This window comes from Ochotona princeps, chromosome 3 (genome assembly GCF_030435755.1).
Source record: "Ochotona princeps isolate mOchPri1 chromosome 3, mOchPri1.hap1, whole genome shotgun sequence".
In the NCBI taxonomy this organism is placed as follows: Eukaryota; Metazoa; Chordata; class Mammalia; order Lagomorpha; family Ochotonidae; genus Ochotona; species Ochotona princeps.
The window spans coordinates 67,234,681-67,261,555 of record NC_080834.1 but is presented as its reverse complement, the minus strand read 5'-3'; the positions used below and the strand labels follow the sequence as shown (position 1 = coordinate 67,261,555).

Here is a 26,875-nt window from a genome sequence, read left to right as displayed (position 1 = left end):
AAAGAAATGAAATACCTCCCTTATACCTAGCAGGAGGAACAACCATTATTTTTTTCCTGTGTGGAAGAACAAATAGCTATAGAACAACCTCCATTCAGAGTGGCAGAGTCCATCATTCCAACATTGAGAAGTGCATATACTTCTATACAAAGTACAGAAAATTAATATATGTAGAAAGGAGGAAAGCAAGAAATAAACTGGTGAAAGAAATAATTGGGCATAACCCCTGTGTTTTTTTCTGCAAAAGTGATACTTACATGATGGCAAATAATATCCCCAGTGCAGCTCTTACAAGTGGTTGGAGTCTTATTCCAATCATACTAAATGGCCTTGAATTACCAATCATACTGCCATGCTAATAACCCCACTGTTGCATAACTATGAAAGAATTATAGCAGTTTAATCAAATTCTTTGCTTTTTCTCTACCTTATCCCATGCCTTTTTGATGCCGATTTATTATTGTTCCAGCCACTGGAATATATTAGAAAATAAGTAGCTTTATTACAACTACCTTTGTTTTTTCTATTTCTAATGGCTGATAAAATTTTAAGCTGCATCTTACTAAATTGAATTTGTCAGCCTATAATAGAAACTTTATATGTGGAAAATCAAGGCTCAGAAAAGCAAAAAAAAAAAAAAAAAAGAAAGAAAAAAAGTTGTAAGTGAAATTAGACAAATAAAAAAAGCCAGAAAAGATCAACAAAATAAAGAGCTAATTCACACACAAGGAGAAACAAAATTAACACATTTTTACCTAGATTAAGAAACAAGTAGATAACTCAGATAAAATAGCAGGGATGAGTACATGGCCTTTGATGGCAGCGTACATTTGGGTGTCGGTTCATGATCTGGCTGTTTCAGTTTTTACCCCACTACTTGATAATGCACCCAAGGAAGCAGCAGATATGGTACAATTTCTTGGACCTCTGCATCCACTTCAGAGACCTGGATGGAGTTTCAGTTTGCCTGAGTCCCAGGCATTGCAGCCATCTGGGGAGTGAACCAGTGGACGCACTCTCTTTCTCTCACCCCCTCTTCCCCACCTCTCCTTTGTGAAACTCAGCCATTGAAATAAATAAATAAAAAAGAGAGAGAAAATAAGTAAGATGAGAAGAAAATGGAAATATTAAAAAATCAAAAGTAAATAAGAATAAAAAGATCTTTATCTCCATGCAATCACCCTATTTTCTCTTAGAGCTAACTGAAAGATTTATCATCAATCCACCTGTTGGAATATTAGAAAGTAAGTGTCTTTATTAAGACTAAATAAAAAGAATTAGTACCGATTACTGTGAACAATTTGATACCACCAAATTTTATAACACAGAAATCACAGACAACTTACTGAACAAATACACCTAAGGGTGAATCATGAAAAAATAGAACACCTAATCATAACAATAACAAACACTGACAGTGAATCTGTAATAAAAATTTTTCATTAAAAAATCCTAGGATCAGATGGTTTCACTATCAAATTCTAAAATTATTTGAAGAAAACCTAACACTAATTTTTCATAGATTATGCAAAAAAAAGAGTAGGAATTTTTTCAAACTTATTTTATGAGGTCAGTATTACCATGATAAGAAAATCAGAAAAGAACACAATAAGAAAGCTATAGATCAATTCTGATGACTATAGAGAGATCTTCAACAAAACAGTAGCAAATTGAACATATTATAAAAATCACTAACTATAATCAAGTAGATTCATACTAACAATATAAGAATGGTTCAACATAAACAATCAATGAACATGATGCATTGTATCAGCAGAATGAAGGATGAGAATCATAATCATTTCAAAAGAGGCAGAACAAACATTTGATAAAATCTGACACATTTTATGATACAAACTTCTCATTTATCAGGAATAGGTTTAACAGGAATATGAAAGACCATATATAGGAAGTTGATAGCATACAATATGCTAATTGAAAAAAGCTAAAAGTTTTCTCCTTAAGACTAGAATTAGACAAGGATGCCTACTTTCAATTTTTTCATGCAACATAATACAGAAAGTTCTAGCTGGAGTAGTCATACAAGACACAGGGCATCTTAAACATAAAGGAAAAATCAAATTTTACTTTTTGCAGGTGACATGATCTTATACATAAGAGCTCAAACATCTACTATAACTGATACATAAAAATAAAAAAAAGCTGTAGAACACAAAATCAGCATATTAAAATCATGAGAAGGGAGGGTGTTGTGGATCTTGACACCTGCATCCTATATCAGAGTGCCTAGAGTCCCACCTCCTCTTCCAGCACAGCTTCCTGATTATGTGCCCCAATAGCACAGATGATGATTCAAATATGTGGGTTCTTGGCCACTCTCTTGGGAGACCCAGATGGAGTCTGTTGCTCCTTTGACCTGGAATAGCCGTGGTTATATCGGATATTTGGTGAGTCAGTGAGCACATGAAAAGACATGAATTGTTCTCCCACACATACATGTGTCTATGTGCTCTGGTTGTCAAATAAATAAATAAAAAATCTATACCTCACATTACAAACAACATCATCATCAAGGGAACAGGCAATTAGCTTAGCTATTAATATGTCCACATCCCATATGGAATCTCTGAATATTATTTCTGTCAACAGCTCCTGATTCTCACTCTTTGCCAATGCAGATCCTGAGCAGCAGAGAAGGTTCAAGTAATTAAGTCCAAGAAATGTCTGCAGGAGCAGGACCTGGCAAGCTGAAGTCACTGGTCCAAAGCTGCATTCTGGCTTCCCTGTGAGTGGCAGGGACTCAAGTACTTCAGCTATCCTCACTGCTTGTTCTCATGAAACTTAACAGGCCGGTGAATGAGAAGTGGAGTAGAATGGGCTTGAACCAGTCCTCTGGCATGATACACAGGTGTCCCAAATGCCAGACTAAACTGTAAAACCACACTACCCTGCCCTATGTGTAAGTTTAAACAAAACAGGCAAACCACCTCTACCATGAAAACCATAAAAAAATGAGGCAAGAAACTAAAGACATAAAGAAATGGAAACTTATCCTGTGTTTATGAACTGCCACAATCAATACTGTTAAAATCAATATTGTCAAAAGGCCCATGCTACCTCCAAATATTATCCAGACTCAATGCAGCAGTCACTATCAAAATATCACTGACACTTCTCACAGAACCAGAAAATTCAATCCTAATAGTTCACATGAACAATTCTGTTTCATATGAAACCACACACCCACACCCACACACACACACACACACACTCACTCCCAAGTAATCAAAGCAACCTTGAGTACAAACAAAAAAGAAACAGGGAACATTACACTACAGATATTAAGCTAAACTACAAAACTACAGAATTTAAGAGTCTGGTTTTGGAGCCAGTGCTGTAGCATACATGTCAAGCTGCCACCTGCAGTGATGGTATCCCATATGCATGTTCATTTGAGTTTCAGCAGCTCCACTTCATGTACAGCTCCGTGCTGATGAACCTGAAGGTAGCTAAAGATCTTGGGGAGTAACTCACTAGACAAGATCAATCTCTCTTTCTCCCTCTTTGTAGTTTAGCTCCTCAAAGAATGAATGAACGAACGAATGAATGAATCTTGGGGGGTGGTGGGCAGAGTAAGGTGTTGCTATAAAAACAAACACACAGATGATGGCAGAGTAGAAAACCTAGAAGCAGCCCCATTCATCTATGCTCAATCCCCTCCCCCCTTTTTAAGATTTATTTATATATATATTGAAAGAGCAAGTCAAAGTTATGGAGAGGAGAGAGAGAAAGATCTTCCATCTGCTTGTCCACTCCCCAGATGGCTGGTAACGGCCAAAGCTGAGCCAATCTGAAGCTAGGACCCAGAAGCTTCTTCCAGGTTGCCCCTGGGAGTGCAGGGTCACAAGGCTTTGGGCCATCCTTCATTGTTTTCCCAGGCCATAACCAGAGAACTGGATGTGAAGTGGAACAGTCAGACCATGACTGGTGTCCATATGGCATCCCTGCACTTGCAAGGTGAGGATTTAGCTATTGAGCCCTAGTATTGAGCCCATCTACACTAATCTTTCACAGAGGTGCTAAAAACACATAATGGAAAAAGGACAGATATTCTTTTCCTCTTCGTTCTTTCATCTTTTCATGCTGGTAAAGTTAATACATGCAGAACAATGAACCTAGACCCCTGAACACACGGCTCCATATACCTGTCAATATTTCACCACATATAAAAATCAACTCATGGATTAAGCCATTGTGTGGAACATAAGCATTCAATATCAGAGTGTTAGACAACATCAACACTATCATTCTATATAAATGCAAATCCCCCAACTGTTTTGCTTTTGACTCACTTCCTATTAGAGTGCCTGGGAAAGCAGTGAAAAGTGCAAGTGCTTGGGTCCCTGGTACCCATTGGGAGACCCAGATGGAGTTCTAGGATCCTGGCTTCAGTTTGTTCCAGCCTAGGTCAATGTGGTCATTTGGAGAGTGAGCCAGCAGAAGGGTGGGTGATCTTTCTTTGTAGTTCTGTTTCTTTCTTTCTCTCTCTCTCTCTCTCTCTCTCTCTCTCTTCCTCCCTCTCTCCCTCTCTCTCTTCCTCCCTCCCTGCCTTTCTCTGCCTTTTCAAGTAAATAAACCTTTAAGTAATCAACTCAAAAAAGAGTTCAGTGTTAAGACCAGAAACCATATGAAACTACAAAGAGAAAATGTGGCAGGAACACTTCAGGCCACTGGGATGGGGCCAGGCCAGTGCAAAATTATGAAAACAAAATGAGACAAGTAGGATTTCATCAAACTAAAAAACTGTGTAATGAAAGAAAGAATAAGCAGAGTGAAGGCTATGTACAGATGAAGAAAACATCTGCAAACTATATAACTGACAATGGGTTGGTAACCAGAATGTAAATGCAAACCACTCCATAGCAAACCACTCAAATGATCTCATTAAAACGAACAAAAGTGTAGGCAGACATTTTTTGGGCAAGGATATATAAATGGTCAACTGGTATATGGAAAAATTCTCAACATCACTAATCACCAAATACAAATTAAAATCATGAAGAGATTTTCACCTCATTTCAGTTAGATTATTATTGAAAAGACAAAAGATAGTAAGTTCTGGCAAACATATGGGGAAAAGAGAGCCCTTAGTACATCCCTTATTTGTGGTAGGACTGTTCAAAATCGCCACGAAAAACCATAGATAGCATAGTTTTCTATCTGAGACTGAATTATTCATCAGACATTCACAGAAAACCCAAAAGGATGAAAATTTTAATTATGTGAGTATACAGTATTAAAGCGATTAAAGGAATTTATTCCTTAAAAGACTTATGATATCACCTCAGAGAAATAAGGAAAAATGCATATGCATATACATGTGTGTATATATAAATACATAAATCTTGAGTTAGCATTTCAAAATTGTCAGTTATTTGTAGAAAACCAAAAAAATTCTACCTTGCAGCTTTACTTAAGTTGGCCTTTCCTCAACCAGATATTTCTGATAGTGCTTAAAAAATATATGTGGAAATCAGAACTCTTAAGAATTGGCTGCTATGTATTCAATGCCTCTGGTTCATTTACCACTTTCACTGTTTTTCATAATTTTACACTGGGTTGGCCCCTTGCTTGTATCAATATATCACTGCCAAACCAGAATGACCTAATGATTGTTTTCAAGCCATATCTCTGATTTAAATAGTATGCTTTGTTGGATACCAAGTAAACAATGAAACTAAAAATATAAAGTACTTTTATTCTTACAGAAGTAAGTATGTTAAAAGTGAGAAAAGGAAGAAAGTACCAATATTTTACCATGGATAAGTGGGAAAAAGACAGTGTTACTAAATCTTGTTAGATATCTAGACAGAAATACTAAGAATATCAAAAAGTTTCTGGATTTGGAAATTAGTGGCTATTGGTGACAGCAAAAGTTGGACTGTTATATAAGACCTGTGAGGTCAGAAGCTGAATACAATGAGTTCAGGCAAGGTGAAGACAAGAGAGAAATTCGTAGAGAGAAAAGCAGAGAAAGAGAAATTTTTTTAGGAACTGAGGGAACTGATTATGGCATAAAGCTATGTAGTGACAATAAGCAGGGAAAATGAGAGAGGGTTTCAAAGGGGATACAAAACTCAGATGGTAGGGACAGCGTTGGAAACCAAGGGAATGCTCATCTATGACAGGAAAAGACAAAAAAATGTGTAAAGAAAGAAGAAATGTTAGAGGCACAAAGAAGGAAGGAATAAAGAAAAATGTTGTTCATGGAGGGCTTGAGAGTCTGCAGAATGAGTGGAAGAGAATTTTATGAGAACAGTTTTGAACCAGTAGGAATGAGACAAAGGTACCAAGGAAAAATTATTGATGCTTAGGACCCTTTAAAAAAAAACACAGTACCTATTTATTTACTTTAAAGGAAGAGAGAGGGAGGTAGGGAGATGGAGACACACACACACACACAGAGAGAGAGAGAGAGAGAGAAATTAACAGAGATATTTCATCTTTGATTAGTTCCCCAAATTGCCAAAACAATGGAGTTGGGTTACCCAAAGCAAAAGCCAGGAAATACATGAGTGGCAGGGGCACAAACATTTGGCCATCTTCCACTGCTTTCCCAGGCACATTAGCAAAAAGCTGGATCAGAAGTGGAGCAGCAGTTCTTGTGGCACTCATGTGGGTTACAAACCTTGCAGGAAGCACCTTAAACTATTGTGCTATAATACTGCCACTGTAAATGCATATTTTTACTTGGAAGATTAAAAAACAACTATTCTTAGGGTGGACATTGTGGTGTAGCTGTCTAGCTAGTTCAAATTGTGGTGGCTCCACTTTATGTCCAGCTTCCTCACAATGTATACACTATAAGGCAGTGGATGATGGTCTACGTACTTGGGCCTTACCACCAATATGGAAGACATGGATGGAGTTATAGGATACTGGTTTTATCCTGATCTAGCCATGGTTGGTACAGGCAGTGGTGGGGTAAACCAGAAGATGTAAGATCTCTCCCATGAAAAGAAATAAACATTTAAAAATTGTAATTTTAAGTTGAATGATTAATATCAATTTACTGAGAAACTCCAATGTGTTAAGTACTTCATAGACCAAGCCAGGAAGGATCCCAGAGTCTGGTCAAGAAGTCATATAACTGAACAAATTATAATACAAGGTGAGCATTATATTACAATCCTCATAGGAAATATGGGAGAACAGGGTGGGATGGGATGTAGTTTCCTGGAGAGCAAGTTGCTAAGGCCTATCTGTAAACTGTGGGAATGGAGAATGGGCCATTGGAAAGTGCATCTTATTACCTACCCACCCTCCAGGATATCCTACAGGAAATCAAACAGTTCTAAATTTTAGCACTGAACAATCTTGGTCATTAGTGCTTCAGGATGTAATTTCTTCATCACCAGTAAGTTGAGCAGGATTAACGCAGTTACACTAGAATATGATTTATGAAAATGTTCAGTACATCACAGGCAATAAAGCGTTGGCCTGTGGCTGCTTATCTTGTTAGAGTTCTCAAGCACTGCTTCCTGGCTTCCTGTTTCAACCAGGTCCCTAAATTCCGGCTTAATAATTACCCAGAGAGCCAAGCACAGAACAAATATTTTCATAAATGCCTTCATTAAAAAATCAATTATTTGGGCTTTGTTTCCATCTTTTAAAAAATGTCACAGATATCTTATCGTTCTGTGAGAAACAAATATTCCAAGGACCTCATTATTTATATTTTTTTCCATTTATAATTTAGAAAATCAAAGTCTTCACTAAATTTGGTTAATTGGACTTTGTTACATTCAGTTGTGAGCATACCATTTCATTATTGTAGAAAGGTTTTTTAATAGGAAAAGAAAGCACCCCATTGCTAGAACGGTACAGTCAGAGCTTGGAACGGGCCTCAAAAGCACTTGTACAATCACTTGCGTGATGAAGGACAAATGACTCAGCACCTGACTTAACTGTTTCAATTAAGAAAAGATAATCATTCACTTACTATTAATATAAAAGAATGTTAGATTGTAGAAGTTAAATCATTGACAATACTTAGCAGGCCTTTTCTACTCAATGTAATTGGACCTTTCCTGTGCTGTACTCACCATAGCTACCATTCACTGACGGCTTATTATCTGCCAAGCATAGCGCTAAACATATCACAGCATTATTTCATTTTATCTTGTAAATAATCCTAGAAGTTAGTGTCATTATTCTTATGTTATGATGAAAATAAAGAGGCTGGAAAGAAGTTGGAAGCCAAGTAGACATTGGATTCCAGTTCTGATTTTTTCATTAACTGACATGTACCATAATAATGCCACTTGCCTATATGTTGTTAACAGAATAACTACTATACCCGTCTCACAAGATAGCTGGATTATTACGTGAAATATTGGGCCAAAGGGTGTCTACCATGATCTTTTTTTTTTTTTTAACCTTTTGGAGGCAGAGTGGGGTAGCAAAGAAAACTTGGGCTGGTACTTGTCACCTGGTGATGTTGGGTATGTCAGAAAAGATTGGTTGGTTTTGATTTCATTTTTTATATAAAATGCAGACTAAGGACCCCCACTCAATGCTAAAATGATCTGCTGTGTCATGAAATGGAGAGATCAACTTTTCTAAACAATTCTAATCTAGACAAAAAGATGTCAAGGTTCAATTTGCTTTCTAACAGCCTCTGCACCAGAAATACTACTTCACTAATTATAACCTTATTCATTACCTGATTTACCTATGGGAGATTACAAGCCAAATCAAGAAATATGGTGGAAGGCAGAGGCATAGGGAAGGAATAAATAAAAATCAGTTATGACTTGAAACAGAAGATTCAGAAAACAAAACATAAAAAGATTATTATTTAAAACTTCAAATGCTGTATATAAGAACTGGTAATTTAAATACGCAGAGAAGTATAGATTGGGAAGATTTTTTTTAAACTTATTTATGAAGACAAAGAGGAGACAGATTCACAGAGAGATAGAGTAGGAGACAAAGACACACACACACACACACACACACACGAAGTGAAACGCAGAGAGAGAGAGAAATTTCTCATTCATGTCATGGGTTCAATCTCCCAAATGTTGGTAAAAACTGGAACTGGGCTAGACCAAAACCAGGAGCTAAGAACTCAGTCCAAGTCCCCCTTGTGACAGTCAGGGACTCAGCAATTTGGGCCATCATCTGCTACTTCCCAGCACATGTATTAGTACAAAGACGGAATTGGGAGTATAGCTAGGACTCAATATGTGATGTGGGTGGTCCAACAATGTCTTGACTACTAGAACAAACATCTGTCCCTAACATACTTCTGTCAAAATAGTTTTTTTTTAAAAAGGTCTGGCAATTGGAAAAGCAACAGTCCGAGAATTGACCTCCATAAACCACTCAGTTCTCTAAAAAAGCCAAATCAATTGGAGTGCTTCTGGACTCTTTCCCACTGACCCATTTTGTAGTACACTTCTATAGCATTCTGTTTTTTACCATGTAACAGTAAAATAGAACAAATTATGAGGATTAATATTATCTTCAACCAATTCAAACAAAACCTGCATGAGAAATTCCCTTGTGTTTCCTCTTAGGGATATTCATGAGCAATTTTATAATAAACTCAAGTGTCTCCATTTCTTCTTTCTTTGTTCAAGACTAATTAGCTACAGATATCATAAAGAAATCCAGATTGGGAATAGGAAATTCAGGCTCCGTTCACAGCTCTGTATTTAACTGGACATATATTCAAAAGCTTTGAATCTATCACTGTAAGAACTATTCCACCGTGCTTTGATAGCACCAAATAATCCATTCCATGTGGCTTCAATTCCACTGTGACTAAGCCAACCATCGATGAATGGTACATGGCTCCTGAATACTTCACACTGGTTCTAGGAGATGGGAATTTCTGGGCTGGGGGTAAGATCATTCAGAAACTTTTTTTCAGTTTTCTGGCCTTGAACAGACAAAATGTCTGCTGAAGAGCTGAAGAAAATGCTTGAATTCTACAGTAGTAAGGTATAATTTTTTCATTGTGAAAATTCTTCAGTCTTTTACATAAAGCCAAACTTCACTGAAATGAGTCTTCTCTGACTTAGAGCACAAATTTTGTGATCAAATATGACAATAGATCCCAAACAGCAACTGTTGTTCCTCTTATTAAATTAAGGAAGAAATCACATGTTCAAGCACTGTGATCTTTGCAACTGCACTCTTCCAGCTCCTGGTGATCCTTGGGCCAAATCTATCCTGGATTGCACTCAAGTCAAAGGAAGCCTTAGGTCATGTGCACAGTGACAGCTTTTATCCTGGAATACACAGAAACTCTGTGGTCACATTTTGACTAAAAGGGTGGCAGAAATTGCTCTTTCAAAATGATTTATTCAAAGGTTCCTTAACTAAAATTTCATGATACAAACTAATGCAGGGTTCACCAAAATATGGCTATTTGTTATAACTAAAAATCACAGTCATTCATTGGTATATTGCTGAATAGTTGCTTTCTGACAAGGTGGAGCTGAACAATTGCAGCAGACACTCAATGGCCTGAAACACCAAAAATATTTACTGTGTAGTCCTTTGCTGAAAAAGTTTAGAACCCTGAAACCCAAGGATAACTCCTGGGACAATCAGCTACTGGACGTCATTGGGCATAAGCTGTCATGTGACCAAACTCAATGTGGTGTTTGGGAGGCAGGGAAGTGGTTACATAGCACAAGTACTACACAGAAACTTGCCTTCCTCCTGCTCCCAAGCTTCTTCAATTCAATATCCAATAGCTTTTAGAAAATATGTCAGCTCTGAATGATTTTTATCAGGAGGTTGCACCAAAACAAAATCTGATCACTTGGTAAAATTCAAGACAGTCTCATTCAGTCATTCATTTGACAGAGTACAATATTGTATGTAAGGGACCAGAGACATGCATTAAAAAGACTATATCCTAAATTAATGTGCAAACAATTCAGTGTCATAACAATGGTCAACACAGATGTTGGTAAAATTCCTATATAATTACTGGTTTAAGAAGGAGAAAGTGATCCTCTTAAAGTGTATAATGGGGTTATAGAGACAGGTTGGAATTCTGGAAAAAGTGTCCCTTAACGATAAGTATTATATGCTGAGTGGGAGGAGTTAACTGAATACAGAGGGAAGAGGCCCATACACACAGCATAGCTTCGGCCAAGGCCAAGAGGCAAGAGTGACAGTGATGACAGTGAGTAACTAACAGATGCTGGCACATTTGGAGGAGAAAGACTGAAGCAGGAGAAGTAATGCAGTGAAACTGTAGGCCAACCAAGCAGGGCCATAGAGCCCTAAAAGGGCCTTCAGAGTATTCTAAGGGCAGCTAGACAGTAATCCCTAGATGACCTTTTTTGCCTTCTGGGACATTCCTGTCTCGAGCAGTATTTCTTCACTCTTAATCCCAAACCAAATCCATGGCTCTGTTTTTAAAATTCATCTTACCTTTACATATTAAAGAATAAATAATGAAAACACAACAAAGAGTTTACTCAGTAGCTTTTTGTGACTATCTTAAACATGTGTAAAGAGAATCATGTAGGCTGTCTCTAGCGGTGAATACTGAGGCTGGTAAATGGGCAGGAATATTCATACAGACATGGGGACATTCCTGCTGGTAACAACATGTTTTTAAATCTCAATTATGACAGGTGGTTGCTAACATTTTGTAATTAAAAGGCAAAGAAAATCACCAGGGAAAACTAGTCAAAAGATAATCATAAAGAGAGGTGAAAAAAAATCTCAAAAATTGGACGTGAGAATCATGGCCCAGACACTTAATTAGCTTTTTGACCTTGGACAAGTTACTTTTCTGAGTTATGCTTTTCTCACCTTAAAAAGGAGAATAACTAGATATCATTGCCAGTGGTTTTTTTCATTGTTGTTGTTAAAATTTTATATTTATTGAAAAGCTAGATTTATAGAGAAAAGCAGACACAGAAAGAAAGATCTTCCATCTGCTGGCTCACTACCCAAGTGGTCACAATTGCCAGAGCTGAGCAGATCTAAAGCAAGGAGCCAGGAGCTTCTTCCGAGTCTCCTACACGGGTGCAGAGTCCCAAAGCTTTGAACCAAACTCTACTGTTTTCCAAGGCCACAAACTGACACCCATATGGGATCCTGGTGCATACAAAGTGAGGATTTGTTCATAACAGTTGTTATGGAATACTGTAGTGGTTGATCTCACATAGTAGTAATTTAGATATAATTTTCTTCTTTTTACAATAATGTAGTCTAAACTTCTTGTGAATCTTGAGTTATAGACAAACCAGAATAGGTGCCAAAATAAGACACAGATAAAAATATGGTTGTAGAAAAAATTCTTAGCTACAGTTTTTCAGGTTGCTCCTTTGCTGAGTGACTTTTGCTCTCTAACACAATGGCACAAAGTAACTAACCTTAAAATGACCCAATACTCAACTTTCTTAACCAGATAGCAGAATATATAAAGTCAAAGGCAGAGATAAAACTGATTGTACTGTGCACTTGTAGACACACACACACACACACACACACACACACACGCAGAATGAAGAATCTTTAATATTGATTTGAAAAGATTAGAAACATCATGAAAGATTTCCACTTAGAAATAAGTCCTTCCAGATTAGAAATAATGAAAAGCAAGAACTGTAATTTAGAAACCTAATGGCCAAAGGAATGGTTACTCAGTTTTTATTATTTACTTTTACAGTGTGTTACACCTTTCTGATTATGAAATGAAATCACAGGTACCGGGCACTTTTTTGTACTCTTGGGTAAACATTAAGTATTCTGTAATAAAGTAACACTAGTTCTCTGAGAAGGAGCTCATGGTTGCTGTACAACAGATATAACAGAGAGAAAGAAGTCTGGGAGAAACTTCAAAAAGTTCAAGAATAGAGACATAGGCATGGTCGGACTAGAAGCTCTTTTTTTTTTTTTCATTCTTTCAGTTTCCCTATTCATTTTCAGTGTTGAACATATGTTGTATTTTAAATGGAGAAACCTTTTTATTCTTTAGTAATGGGTAGTTTTGACAGGAAAATAAGAACTAAAAAACTAACAATAAAGAACCTAACGGCAGAAGGCAGACAAGAGTTATAACCTGTGGAACACATACAGGCATCCTTCTTCTGATGGACAAAGAGACTATGCCTGGCAATTTGCTACCTTCATTTCAGGTCTTGAAAACCTTTACATAGGGCTCGGCATAGTAACCTAGTGGTTAAAGTCCTTGCCTTGAACATATCGGGATCCCATATGGGCGTCGGTTCTAATCCCGGCAGCTTCACTTCCCATCCAGCTTCCTGCTTGTTGCTTTAGAAAGCAATTGAGGATGGCCCAAAGCCTTGGGACCCTGCACCTACGTGGGAGACCTGGAGGAGATTCTTAGCTCCTGGCTTTTGGATTGGCACAACTCCAGCCATTGCGGTCACTTGGGGAGTGAATCATCGGACAGAAGATCTTCCTCTCTGTCTCTCCTCCTCTCTGTATATCTGACTTTTCAATAAAAAATAAATTAATCTTTCAAAAAAAAAGGAAAAGAAAACCTTTACATAGAAACTATAGTCAACATGTTGGAAGAAGCAGTTTCTATGAAAGGGTAAAAATCAGACAATTCTGGACCAAGGCCTCAGCATATAGCTGCCACCAAGTGATGCAAAAATAATTTCTTGTATATAAAATTAATTATGGCATGTATCAAAACTTGTACTGAAAACAGGGGATTAGATAAAGTCTCAAGTAACAATAGTTTTTAAAAATGCATCCTTTATTTTCCTGAAAATGATGCATAAGACCGAACACCTGCAACTTATTCCTCAGCTACACCCATATGACCAAGGCAGCTCTGATTCAAACATGAAAGAATGTATGGGGATCAGCGAATCTACCACCAAAAGGTTCAATTGTATGAAAACAGGACTCCTGTGTTTAGCTGCTACACTGCAAAGGCCTTCAGACAGTCTTTACTCATTCTTTCCAGGATGAGAACTCCTTTCCCATAACAAAAATGTTCCACTCCCCATTGATAGCTCCAAGTTTTCCCATTCATTGATCCTGAGAAGGAATAACCTCAAAGCCGTGTAACAGATTAAGAAAAACCTTTAAATGGCCTGTTTGCTATCAGTCTCAATGGTATTCATCGCTATTCTAGACACACGACACACATTCTCTCACACTTGTGGTTTATGGATTAAAAGGTTGCTCTGACAACTCTGAGAGCTTCCAGGGGTTCTGGGCTCCCAGGTTAAGAACCATTATTGTAAAATATGTGTTATGTAAGGCACCAAGATGAGAATCTCAAGAACTTTGTCTTTCCATTGGGTATTACTAGAAACACATTAACCAGCCATTTACACAGACATACTTACAGAAAAAATGCACAATTTCATGGTGAGCCGCTAGGCAGAGGATATGAAAACAGCATGAATGAGTCACACACTGTCAACACCAAAGCCAGTGTGGCACTTGGAAGCCAGAAGGCTTCTCCTGTTGGCTCTGTGACAAGAGGTTTAGCATAAAAGGTAGGGATGTGAGAACTCTAACAGGGGTATTTCTTGTTTTAAAATATAAGGGGGAAAGTTACCTTCTCTCTTTCCTTATAAAGCCTTCCTGTGTCAACAGACTGCCCACCCCCATCCCAGCAAAAGAGGGGGCAGCCTTGAAGGCCAAAAGAATAATTGTCTGAGTTTTGTATGCTGAAATTGACTTGGCAAGCTGTCTACCTTGCAAGGAACACAAAGAGCTGTTTAGTCTGTGTGTAAACCCCCCCACAATCATTACCAAAATAACCAAAGCAACATGCTCAAGGGAAGGGTAATGATTCTTTGTTTCCCTTCTTAATTGTAAGCTTCTGACATCCATTTATTTGCTTATAGCTCCTAGCAGCAACCATTCTCTTTAGTCAACAAGCTCTCTTGGCCGCCTTGGGTGCTTTCTAACAAAGGGCTGTGTGGAACCACACATGGTGGGTGGAACTCCCAAGCTCAAACTAGTCTCAGTCTCATGCATTCCAGAGTGCCTGAGGTTCAGATCTATTCAACAGGGCTGACAAGGGTCTGGGGAAGCCATCTCCTCTCACTAAAGAATACACAGAAACACTCACTTGTCTCTGAATGGGATTTTAGAAAAAGCGTCATCCCTTCTCTGAACTTTCTTAAAGGAGGACATGAGAAGAACTCACATCCTTTAAAAGAAATCATGATGTGACCCTAACTCAAGGGCTGGTTGGAGCCACACTAACTACAGGAAGTGTATCTATGCTGTAAGTGGCTTCTCTGATGTTGATGCTTCTTGAATATTTGTGACTTACGTAGACTTCCGGCTTTATTACTGGACCTTTTCCTACAGCCTAGAATGAGCTAAATAAGACAGCATTGAAGGAACTGGAATTTGGCTAACATGGTACCTTAATCTCCAACTTGATAAAGGTGCTCTCAGGACTATGCTTTATTTTCTCTCACCATTGCATGATGCAGGTCTTCGAGATAAGTGCATCTGTCTGTCTCAATTTTGCTGATGCATCAAAGTTGCACCATAATTGCTGAGGAGGAGTGTCTTCCACTTGACACAGATCATTCCTCCTAATGAGAACACATTCAGGCAATAGAAAGGTTTGCAAAGACTGCTGAGCTTTGCAACAAGCTGCAATTCCTGCTCTGTACTTCCCACAACCATGGCTTGGGCCAGACTGACTACTTCTCTTCAGGTTGATCTATATAGTGTAAGGTAATCACAGTAATTCCCTCACAGGGCTGTTTTCAATAACAAAGAGAAACAGTGTGTGCAAAATGCCTTAGTGCAATACTATACAAGATGTTTTGTGTTACTCTTTTATTAGAGAAGGATTTATTTTTTTCTTTTTTTAAATTTATTTATCATTTTTAATTCATTAATTACATTGTATTATGTAACACAGTTTCATAGGTACTTGGATTCTCCCCACCCCTCCCCAAACCCTCCCACCATGGTGGATTCCTCCACCTTGCTGCATAACCACAGTTCAAGTTCAGTTGAGATTCCCCCATTGCAAGCATATACCAAACATAGAGTCCATCATCTTATTGTCCAGTCAAGTTCAATGGCTTCTTAGGTATACCCTCTAAGTCTAATTTGGTGAAAGACATGGGCCAGTGAGAGCTTGGGTGAGCACACCCTTCTGCATTGGTAGTCTTGGTTGTTTTGCTTGGTATGAGCCCATTCGTTTGGATCAAGAAGTGACTTCAGGGCCCGGCGGCGTGGCCTAGCGGCTAAAGTCCTCGCCTTCAATGCCCCGGGATCCCATATGGGCGCCGGTTCTAATCCCGGCAGCTCTACTTCCCATCCAGCTCCCTGCTTGTGGCCTGGGAAAGCAGTGGAGGACGGCCCAATGCATTGGGACACTGCACCCGCGTGGGAAACCTGGAAGAGGTTCCTGGTTCCCGGCATCGGATCGGCACAGCACTGGCCCATTGTGGCTCACTTGGGGAGTGAATCATCGGATGGAAGATCTTCCTCTCTGTCTCTCCTCCTCTCTCTGTATATCTGACTTTGTAATAAAAATAAATAAATCTTTAAAAAAAAAAAAAAAAAGAAGTGACTTCATATTGAATCTATATGGCAAGACCATGGTTCCCTATCACTTCTCTGCTAAACAACAGGCACTGGTTGCTGGCCAAATCCTAATTTTTTTTAGCATGCCAATCTCCATGTGGGGTAAGCATAAACTAATATACTCTTAAAATACTTGGTTAGCAATGAGTGACTAAAAGAACTCCCTGCATTTGGAGAGCTAGGGATGACTAAGACTGGACTCATGATGCTAAGAGGTTAAAAAAAAAATCCACTAGATATTTTGCTGTCTCATCTGATGTCCCAAGAGGGAAGGAAGGCATATCTACAGAACCAACAAATGAAGTTGCATCATCATCACATCTCACCAGGCTCAGACTTGAGTTCCCATTACCTGTCAGGTAATGAGCACAAGCACTTTATTAGAAACAAATAATATGATCCCAACTGGGCAGTATACAGTGCACTCAAACTCAGACTGGCTCTTTGGCCTGAGCACTCAACCCTGTTACTGTCTTTCTTCTTATTGCTCTCACCTAGAAAACGGAAATGAAGACGTAACATGTAACCAAAGTTGGTACAATATTAAAAACAAAAAGACTTGTTATGCCTAAATTTGTTACTTTGTTCAAGATTTTACCTTATGAAGTTTACTATGAAAGAGTCACTGTTGACACATTTTGGACATATCTTCAAAAATCCTTCAAAGGCCAAACATGAAATTCAATACCATTTTAAGGTCACGTTGTTTCTTATGACTAAAGATTTCTGCTCACCCAAATGTGATTCACTGAATATGGCTCCAAGGAAATTTTTCTTATTGTCAGAAATCAAATTCACTTATAAAGCACTAGGCCTTGCATGACCATGGCCATGGATAGTTCAAGCAGGCAATTCTAAAAGTAGAGTTCAAAATTGTTCTGACTGGTGGCAATGTTGTGAAAATGAAGTCACAGTTATCCTTTGCTCTTTGAAATTATTTTTCCTTGGCTCCTGGGACAGGCAGGTATGCATGCTCTCTCTCTTCGCTGTCTCTGTTGGATATCCAAACATCACTGTCTTTTCCTTACTCCCTTTCCCATCATAACCCCCCTTTTATCTTTTTTTTTTAATTTATTTTTTTAATTTGAAAGTCAGATATACATAGAGGAGGAGAGACAGAGAAGAAGATCTTTCATCCACTGACTCACTCCCCAAGTGACCGCATTGGCTGGAGCTGTGCCAATCCGAATCCAGGAGTCCAAAACCTCTTCCAGGTCTCTCATGCGGGTGCAGGGTCGCAAGGCTTTGGGCCATCCTTGACTGCTTTCCCAGGACATAAGCAGGGAGCTGGATGGGAAGTGAAGCTCCCGGGACACAAACCGGTACCCGTATGGGATCATGGCACATGCAAGGCAAGGAAGTTAGCTGCTAGACTACCATGGCGGGACCCACAGTTTACCTTTCTAATCTTACTTTTCTCACTACTCAGTAGCCACTTTGCTTCAATCACAGATACAATTTGATATTTGCCCTATATTGTGTATTTCATTGATCTTTGCCTTCCACATAAACCATATGGTCTGTTTCATCCCCTAACAGCCAGCTTGGAAATGCACCCTTAAGTCTCTTCATGTAGTTATTCCCTCTGAAATACTCCCAAAGCACCTTGTACATGCTCTTTATTTACAGTACTGCTTAGCATTTCAAATTTAGGCATGACATCTATATTTCTACCCCATTAAGCTGTGAATTTCTCAACAACATAGTTCTTCATCTGTAAAATGAGAATAATACCAACTCTGTATGTCTGAATTTAAGAAAAAGACATGGAATATAAAGTATCATCACACAGTCCAGCAAACAGAAGCTTTACTAAAAGTTAATTCTCTCCTCTTCTACACAAATAGAAAGTATAATTATATCCCACTAAGCTTATACATCTGGAAGGCAAGGTGTTACTAAGCATTCCCTCTGTTACAGGCAGATAAACTGAGTATCCTTGAGATTCTTTGAATGAAGAGGTCAATGGGTTTAGAGGTCCAGTGTTGTATCGGAGCCTTATAGTTGCAAAAATTTCCATGCATACACAATCTGAAGGAAATGTCATATTGAAATTTATAACTGGAAACTCTAGACCTCCTCCACATTTGTTCACCTCTGAGCTCTTTAGCAAGCCTATTGGTACTCAGGATAACCTGTTGTCACCAAAAGGTGTAGAAACAGGATGAGAAAGACAAAACTCTGTGGGAAACTCTGGATACTCTCAGAGGTAGACACAGAATACATCTCTCATAAAAATGTACCCATGTTTTTCTTAAAGATCCCTATATTTCTACTGCTTTGAAAATAGAAGAAGATTTATTTGAAAGCCAGGCTAAGCCAAATCCAGGAGTAAAGAGCTTCATCTGAGTCTTCCATATGGGTGTCAGGGGCCAAATACATGGGGTAATCTTGGGCTGCTTTTCTCAAGACGTTAGCAGGGAGTTGGATCAGATGTAGAACAGCCAAGATATGAACTGGGAACCATGGCAGTGACATAACTCATTATGCCATAACGCCAGTCTCAGGATTCCCACCCTTCCAGATCTGGGAGAACAGAGGCTAGTTTTGGGGAAACGAAGAGTTGCAATGAAAACACCAACAAAACTGTAAGTAGGAGAACTTGTTATGGTACTGCTCAGGGTGTGAGTATTAGTTAGCCAAGCTTGGCTACACACAATGGATCACGGTTACAGTATAAGGAAGTGATTGCATTGAACAAGCTGAAGTAGCTCAAAGGGCCAAATACAACCTCAAAAGGAGGAGAAAAGTTAAGTGGCTGGCTTAATACTACCACACTTGTAAGAAAAAAAAATGGAAAGCATAATTGGAAGTAATATGGGAAGTTGTGTAGTTTGAGAACTGCTAAAAGAATCATAATTTTTGATTTCTGATCTAGGGCTAAGAGTGTGGCATTTAAAGCTAACTTGGACTATGTGAAAATAATTTTCTTATTTCTGCTTTATTACAAAGATCTGGAAAACATTCCCAGCCCTGTTTTTAACCTTAAATGAGAAAAGAATCTTTAAAGAACTGCTGATTTGTAATGGAAAACTTGGATAAATCAACTATTTATACTCTGAGATTTTTATATTTCTTTTAGTCCTTTCTTCAGAACACAGAGCTAAGAAAAGCCATGATGTAAGTCTGCTCTATTTGACTTCATCTGCAGGCTGTTTATTCTGTATCTACGGCCCAACAGCTTCTCTGAATGTACCATTTAGTGAACAAAAAGTCAAAGAACACCTTCAAGCTAAAACGAAAGAAAGAATGGCCATTAGTCTAGCTAGCATAGAGAGAAAGGAGTTTGAATAAATTTGGGGACAGGAATTGAGCCAGTGGATGGGAAATCTCTCTCATTTTCTCTCTTTTCATTTCACTCTCACATAAAAAACAAACAAAAAATTTACAAACTTAAAGTACTTAAAAAGTAATTTTCCATCTCTGGTTCAATATTTATTAGGTATTTTTAAGCTTGCTGCATCTCAAATTCTTCATCTGCCAAAAATACCTGTCTCATGATGCATCAAGCAAAGTACACGTGAAAGGTTTTATTTACTTATTTGTATGTTTGTTTTTTTGTTTGCAAGACAGTTACACAGACAGAGATAGGCAGGGAGAGAGATCTTCCAATTACTAGTTTATTAATCAAATGGCCATAACAGTCAGGGGTAAACCATGTTGAAGCTAGCAGCCAGGAGCTTCTTCCAGATTTCCAATGTGGGTGCAGAGGCCCAAGCATTTATATCATCCTTCTGCTGATTTTGCAAGCACATTCACAGGGAGTTTAATTGGAAGTACAGCAGCTAGGCCTAGAACTGGAACCAATATGGGATGTAAGCACTGCAGACAATGGTTTAACGAATTGTACCACAGTACCAGTTAAAAACAGTATTATTTATTACAAGTACTTATCTGACCATCTAAACCAAAGAAATCTTTACTAAATGACTACTGTCAAATTTATGGGTCCAAACTTAAAATTTCAACTAAGATTCAACACTTGAATTCCCAAAATCTTCCCCAGGCATGTACTCTCAGTAATCCTCTGGGTCAGTTGTTTGAAGTTTGGCAAATTATCCCCAACCCTTGCATTTGAAAGATCCCAGCCTAAAAAAGAGTGGTTCCAAGGGATTTGATCAAAACAGCTGTGTGAGTTTGTGTGCCGGATATGGCAGACTAAAACTAGCTGACATGAGGAATGGGCAAGGAAACGGGGAGTGTTTGCTTCGGAATATAGAAGTCTTTTCTGCTGAAGGACTATCCTAGTGCAAGAGGAGTAGCTTTGCTAGATTAAGTTTTGGAAGCAGAGCCACAGTAAATGAACTAACGTTCCTGGGATCTGAAATTTAGCTCTAAAATTAAGCACTTTTAGACATTTAGGACTGTAAAACTACAGAGCAGGTGATGATAGAAAACAGTGTAGGGGAAAGGATGGAGTGACCACAGTGCTGCCTTCTAAAGCTCACATCTAAGTCTTCTCTTTTTGGACCTTGACTTTCTGTTAGGATGCAGAATCCTTGGGAATATGGATCTGAATCATGTATTTCCACTTTCCATTCTCTTCTCTGAAGTCCTTTCCATGCCCTACAAGGAAAGATATTATTGAGTAATGTTTTAATGATTCTTCCTGAAAATGGGAGAAAGAGATAAAGGGAGTCAATTGCTAAATTAGGTCATCTGGTTTTCAATTTGTCTTTTTTTAGACATCGGATAGTTTTACTGCAGTTGGCTGAATTTAGTGTCGTCAAATGTGGGTGACTAGGGCAATAAAAGGAAACTTTTTTCTCCCCTTAATATTGAGAGACCAAATAAAATAGCCAACAGGATTTTTTTCCCTAATCTGGCCATGTAAACTCAACCTGGCTATTCTGTAATTAAACATTAATAACATCTGTTTATAGCCAGTATTTTCAGAAATGAATCACTTTTACCAACAGTCAGTTAATATTAAAGGGGCCCAATGAACGCTGCTGAGAACCCCAAAACCTTACTATAGCTCTTCGCATTCCCTGTTGCTGGAACTAGGTTTAGCTTAGTCTTCAACGCAGACAGAAAGGAAAGGTAAAGATAGCCGACAGCCTATTCTCTAGACTCGGCAGAGTCTGGGATGTTAAACGCACTCAAACGTAAGGCCTTGGATCATTCCCAGTTTTGCAATTTGGTGATGAGTGCCCTGCAGCAAGCAAAGACCCACTCTACATGAGCTAGCTTTCTTTCCATCAAAGTAAACAATTCAAGCTTAAAATTTCTGACCAAAGCAAAGATAAATCAACTGGCTTCAAGCGTAAATCAGGACCAGCAATGATGGTTAAGTGTTCTGGCCAACAAGGACCAGAGTAGCACATTCTGTGTAGATGCATTCAATGCATCTGTGGACTGGAGTGGACAGTAGGCTGCTGGTATGAAGTTGAGGGAGTTTGGGTTCAGGAAGTGGGGTGAAGGCTAGCACAAGCTCAGAATAGATAAGATGAAAAGCTTTCAAAATTTAGTGAAACTAGATGAAAATTTCAATAAGTCCTGACGTAACATTACTTCCCCATTTAGCTCACAGGAGCAAACACACACAGACACACACAAACATACACAGAAGCACCTGCAGACACATAACTCCTTATTTTTATTGGAAAGTCAGATGTATAGAAAGGAGAAGAGACAGAGAGGAAGATCTTGCGTCTGTTGATTCACTCCCCAAGTGGCTGCAACAGCCAGAGCTGAGCTGATCCAAAGCCAGGAGCCAGGAACTTCGTCCAGGTCTCTCTTGTGGGTGCAAGGTTTGGGGCCATCTTCGACTGCTTTCCCAGACCACAAGCAGGGAGCTGGATGGAAAGTGAGGCTGTTGGGATTAGAACTGCTCCCCATATGAGATCCTAGTGCGCTCAAGGTGAGGACTTTAGCTGCTAGGCCACGCTACCAGGCCCAATATCTCTATTTTAATTTGAAGGCGCAGAGATCCACAGTCACAGAACTAACTTATTGTGGCTGTGACTTAAGCTCAGTTCCATATGATTTCACAATATCACTGTTTTTGAAAATGTGCATCCTGCCACTCCATCATGCCAGCAAAGTAGTTGAGAAGTTCAATAATAACTATGAATTCAGATATGGCTTCTGCTATATATGAAAATATTTTTACTGAACAGACCAACTATTTAAAGGCCAGGAGAGTGTGAATTTATGTTATTTAGATTTTTGCTGAATTCTGTTTCTCTGAATACAAAATTAAAATGGTTAAAATTTCTGAGGAAAGTGTTGTGGCATTCATGTGGTGTCACCTGTGGACACCAGCACCACATATGGGGAGAAGTTATGTCCTGGCTGTTCCACTTTCTTTACAGCTCCCTGCTAATGGTCTGGAAAAGCAGCAAAAATGCCCCATGTGCCTGGGCTTTGGCCCATATGGGAGACTTGAAAGAAGGTTCTGACTCCTGATTTTGGCCTGGCCCAGTCCTAGCCATTGTGGGCATCTGGAGAGTAAACTGGCTGGCAGAAGATAATTTTTCTCTTTCTCGCCCTCCCTTCCTCCCTCCTTCTCTACATCCTTCCCCCTTCACACTCTCTTCCTTTGTAACTCTGCCTTTTAAATAAACAAATCTTAAAAAAAAAAAAGCCTAGCATACTAACAAATGCAGTAGGTGCTTAACAAATGTTTCTTGAAAAAATTCCTGTTAAATCAGTATTCATTTGTTATGTATGTCTTCCTAAAGAATGATCTTTAGTAAGTCACTAAGTAGTTCTAAGTTTCACCTTCTTCTTCTTTGCAATGGGGAGGTAAGAACTGTTTCTTCGAGGACTAAATTACTGAATCAAAGAAAGCTTTGCTAAGAATGAATAAATGTGAGCTATCAATAATACTATTATTTTCTTATCTAAATTGCAGTAATTTTGATCAAGACAAAGAATAATCTTTATATTACACAAAATGGTATTTTGTCACATCTCTTTCATAGTTCAAACATGACAATAAAAATGCTCAATGAATTATATATTTGTTTATTTTATTGGGAAGGTAGATATACAGAGAGAAGCAGAAAAAGAGAAAGAACTTCCATCCTCTGGTTCACTCGCCAAGTATTCACAATGGCCGGGGCTGAGCTGATCCGAAGTCAGGAGCCAGAAGCTTCTTCCAGATCTCCCATGGAGTTGCAGGGTCCCAAGGCTTTGAGCTATCCTCAACTGCTTTCCCAGGCCACAGGCAGGGAGTTGAATGGGTAGTGGTGCAGTGGGAACACGAACTGGCACCCATATGGGATCTTGGCTGGTGCAAGGTGAGGATTTAACCACTAGGCCACACACAAGGCCCAAAAATAATCTTTTAAAAGCTAACTTTTACAGTAAGGAATTGGCTAGAGATGTATGTGTGTGTGTGTGTGTGTGTGTTAGAAAAGAGGTGGTGACTGACATAGGCAGTCTAATTTATCTACTGATTCTTCCCTGAGACATTCCTTGCCAAAATCCACCATGATTTCAGTTAGCTTATACCTTAGGAAAACTCACCAAGAATATAACAAACAAAGTCTATCTCCTGCTACTAGCTTACCATATTGGTTTCCACAGGTACAAAACAAAACAAAATCAGAGTATTCTAAAATGGGAAGCGCGAGGATCTTTTAGATATAACCTAGCTTCAGGCCACAATTCTCCTGTCATAGAATCTATTAGTGAGTAAGAAACAGGGTAGAATCAAGGGAAAGAACTGGTCCTTGTTCCACCCTGAATGACCTGCTAGGGCAAACATACCCTAATGTTCTCCTTTTATAAGTGACAATCCAGAGCCCTGATAATTAATAGAAGGCTGAGCTGGGTTCAGAAGCCAGGTTTCCTGAGTTCCGGTCTACACTTCTAAAGGTCATTATTCAATGGCTAACACAATCATGAATAATAATACGTCAGGCTTTGTTAAGTGAACAATAAGGCAAGTTTCCTTCTAGCAAATCTATCAGGCTTCATGACACTATCTAAAATTTATGAAGACACTAAGACATCATTACTTGTCATAAACAAAAGTAACTTTCCACTGTTTTTTCTCTATTTGGTAACCTGAAAAACCCCAACGACTGTTGCTACTAGAAAAATTTCTCTTTACATAAGCACTCCTGGGCCAAGCTCAGATGCATTACAAATTTGCCAAGAGAAACAATGAAGTCACTGATAGTATAAAGCATGAGAGTATCACAAAATTCATGTCTTTGTTTTCTTCCTCTTGATACTTAATTACTTCTCATTACTGATCATTTTGTGGTTGTTGGCAGAGGGGTAAGGAAACTCCACCACTGTAAACATGCAAAGACACACACACACACTCAGAAGACCAGCAGTTTGCACATGATAGGTCTGTTCACAAATCCATTGTGAATTACTTCATTAATCAGTGAGAATGTGGCTTCTACCTCTTGCACTCCTCCGCCCTACTCCCACAAAACAAACAAAAAAGCAAACTCATGGTCTTAGAATCCTAATCATCTTAAAAAGAAAAACATCCCAGGTTTTCTTTTTTATAAAACTATTTATGAACACCATCATCAAGAAATTATCTAGAAATGATTGAACATCATAATCAAGAAATCAGAGTTTTCACTTAAACTATTTTAAGCTGTTTGGAGAGAGGCCAAGATGTACATGCAGTTCCCTTCACTGCAGTTTAGGGCTGCTTTAAGTTCGAAGGACACTTCTTCTGAGCAATGCTGAACAAACTACCTTGCTAAGCAGAAGCCATACATTGAATAAAACTTACATTGAATCCTTGTATTAGCAGCAAAAAGCAAGCTGATGTCTAGAGTAGGTTATTAATCAACACAGGATTATGTAGATTAAAAGACAGAAATATATAGTTATGAACAACAACAGCAACAAAAGCCACAATTCTGCCAGAAAACTAAAAGAAAAACCAAATGTATTTTTATTTTATATCTCTTTTACACTACATTTTAATTACATTTTCATAAAAGTGTGTATCTGTAAGGGTGGGGAAATTTTCAAAGAAGGCTGCAGTTGACTCTTTCTGTTCCTTTGTAATGTGTTCTTAGGTCCTTCAATCTAGAAGTTGAGATTATTTTCAAACTTTGAGTCTGTGCTAGCCTTGTAATATTCTTTCACTAAAGAAGAACTAGAATTTAAATTCTCATGTTCTTGGAATATTGTCCAGACTATACTCAGAAAGAAGCCTGGTCTAGCCTATTGGAAGATGACAGTCTTTGGAGCAGAAAAGATATGATTGAACGCCCATATTTGACCAATCAGGTCCAGCAGAGTAACATGATGGATGAAGCTGTGGCATGATCTTAAGAGTTTCCAGTCACATGTGTCGACTGAGCTTTGGTACAGTGTGTTAGACACAAATGTATACCTGGGGCCAGTATTGTGGCATAGCAAGCCAAGCTGCCAACTTACAATGCTGGCATCACATATGGGTAGTGATTCCAGCTCTGGCTGCCCCACTGTTGATCCATCTCCCTGCTAATGTGCTAGGGAAATCAGCAGAGGATAGGCCAACTGCATAGGCCCTTGTGCCATGAGGGAATTCAGAAGAAACTCCTGGTTCCTGGCTCTAGCCTGGCCCTGCAGCAGCCATTGAGGCCATTTGGGGAGTGAATCGGCAGATGCACAACCTCTCTAGCATCCTACCTTAATTCTGCCTTTAACATAACGTAACGTAACGTAACGTAACGTAACGTAACGTAACGTAACGTAACATAACATAATAAAATGATGTGGATACTGAAACCAAAGTACTTAATCTCAAATCACAGTTTTGCCAATTATTGGTTCTGCAACCTACAATAAGTTACATGTGATTTGTTACTTTAGTAAATTATCTCTACTTCTACTTTTTCACTAAAAAATGCAGATAATGATATTTAGGGTTGCTGTGAGACAAAGTTAATGTATATAAACTGCTTAGAAGATGCCTGGCACATACATGGTAAATGCTCAGCAAGTATTAGTTGTTATCACAGTAACTACTATCTCAGAGTGAATGTTTAGGTTTCTACGCAAAGAACTGTAAACTTAGGGCTGTATCTATCTCAGTAGCACCACTTGACATCTGGTTTGTCACTAAATGAAACATAGATAAAAAGCCTTCACCTTCTGCTTTAAAGTGTAGCTTGACTTTTACGATGAGGATATAAAATAATTTTCAACTAAAAAAAACACTGGATTATTTTCTTAAGTGTTCTTAATTTTGAACTTTGCCTTTTTGGAAATCATGGGACACAGGCTTACTTATTTTCAGGTAGCATTTAAATATCTGTAGACTTCCTATTACGTACAGAATAACAGAATCTAACTTTTTAAAGTAAGCTTTGATAATTTATGTCAGAAGCTTCACTGGGGTCTCCACCAT

The 26,875-nt window shown here is 38.5% G+C and overlaps 2 protein-coding genes across 4 annotated transcripts in view; one reads left to right on the top strand and one right to left on the bottom strand.

Annotated features, from left to right (window-relative positions):
• CMSS1 (cms1 ribosomal small subunit homolog) overlaps positions 1 to 26,875 on the bottom strand; it is a 354,605-nt gene that overhangs the window by 213,882 nt on the left and 113,848 nt on the right. The gene's annotated exons all lie outside the window — the stretch shown is intronic.
• The window catches only part of FILIP1L (filamin A interacting protein 1 like), a 109,567-nt gene continuing 101,753 nt past the window's right edge, over positions 19,062 to 26,875 (top strand). For both annotated transcript variants that reach the window (XM_058661790.1, XM_004593229.4), the window contains exon 1: positions 19,062 to 19,139. The gene's annotated coding sequence lies outside the window, so the exon portion shown is untranslated. The remainder of the gene's footprint in view (positions 19,140 to 26,875) is intronic.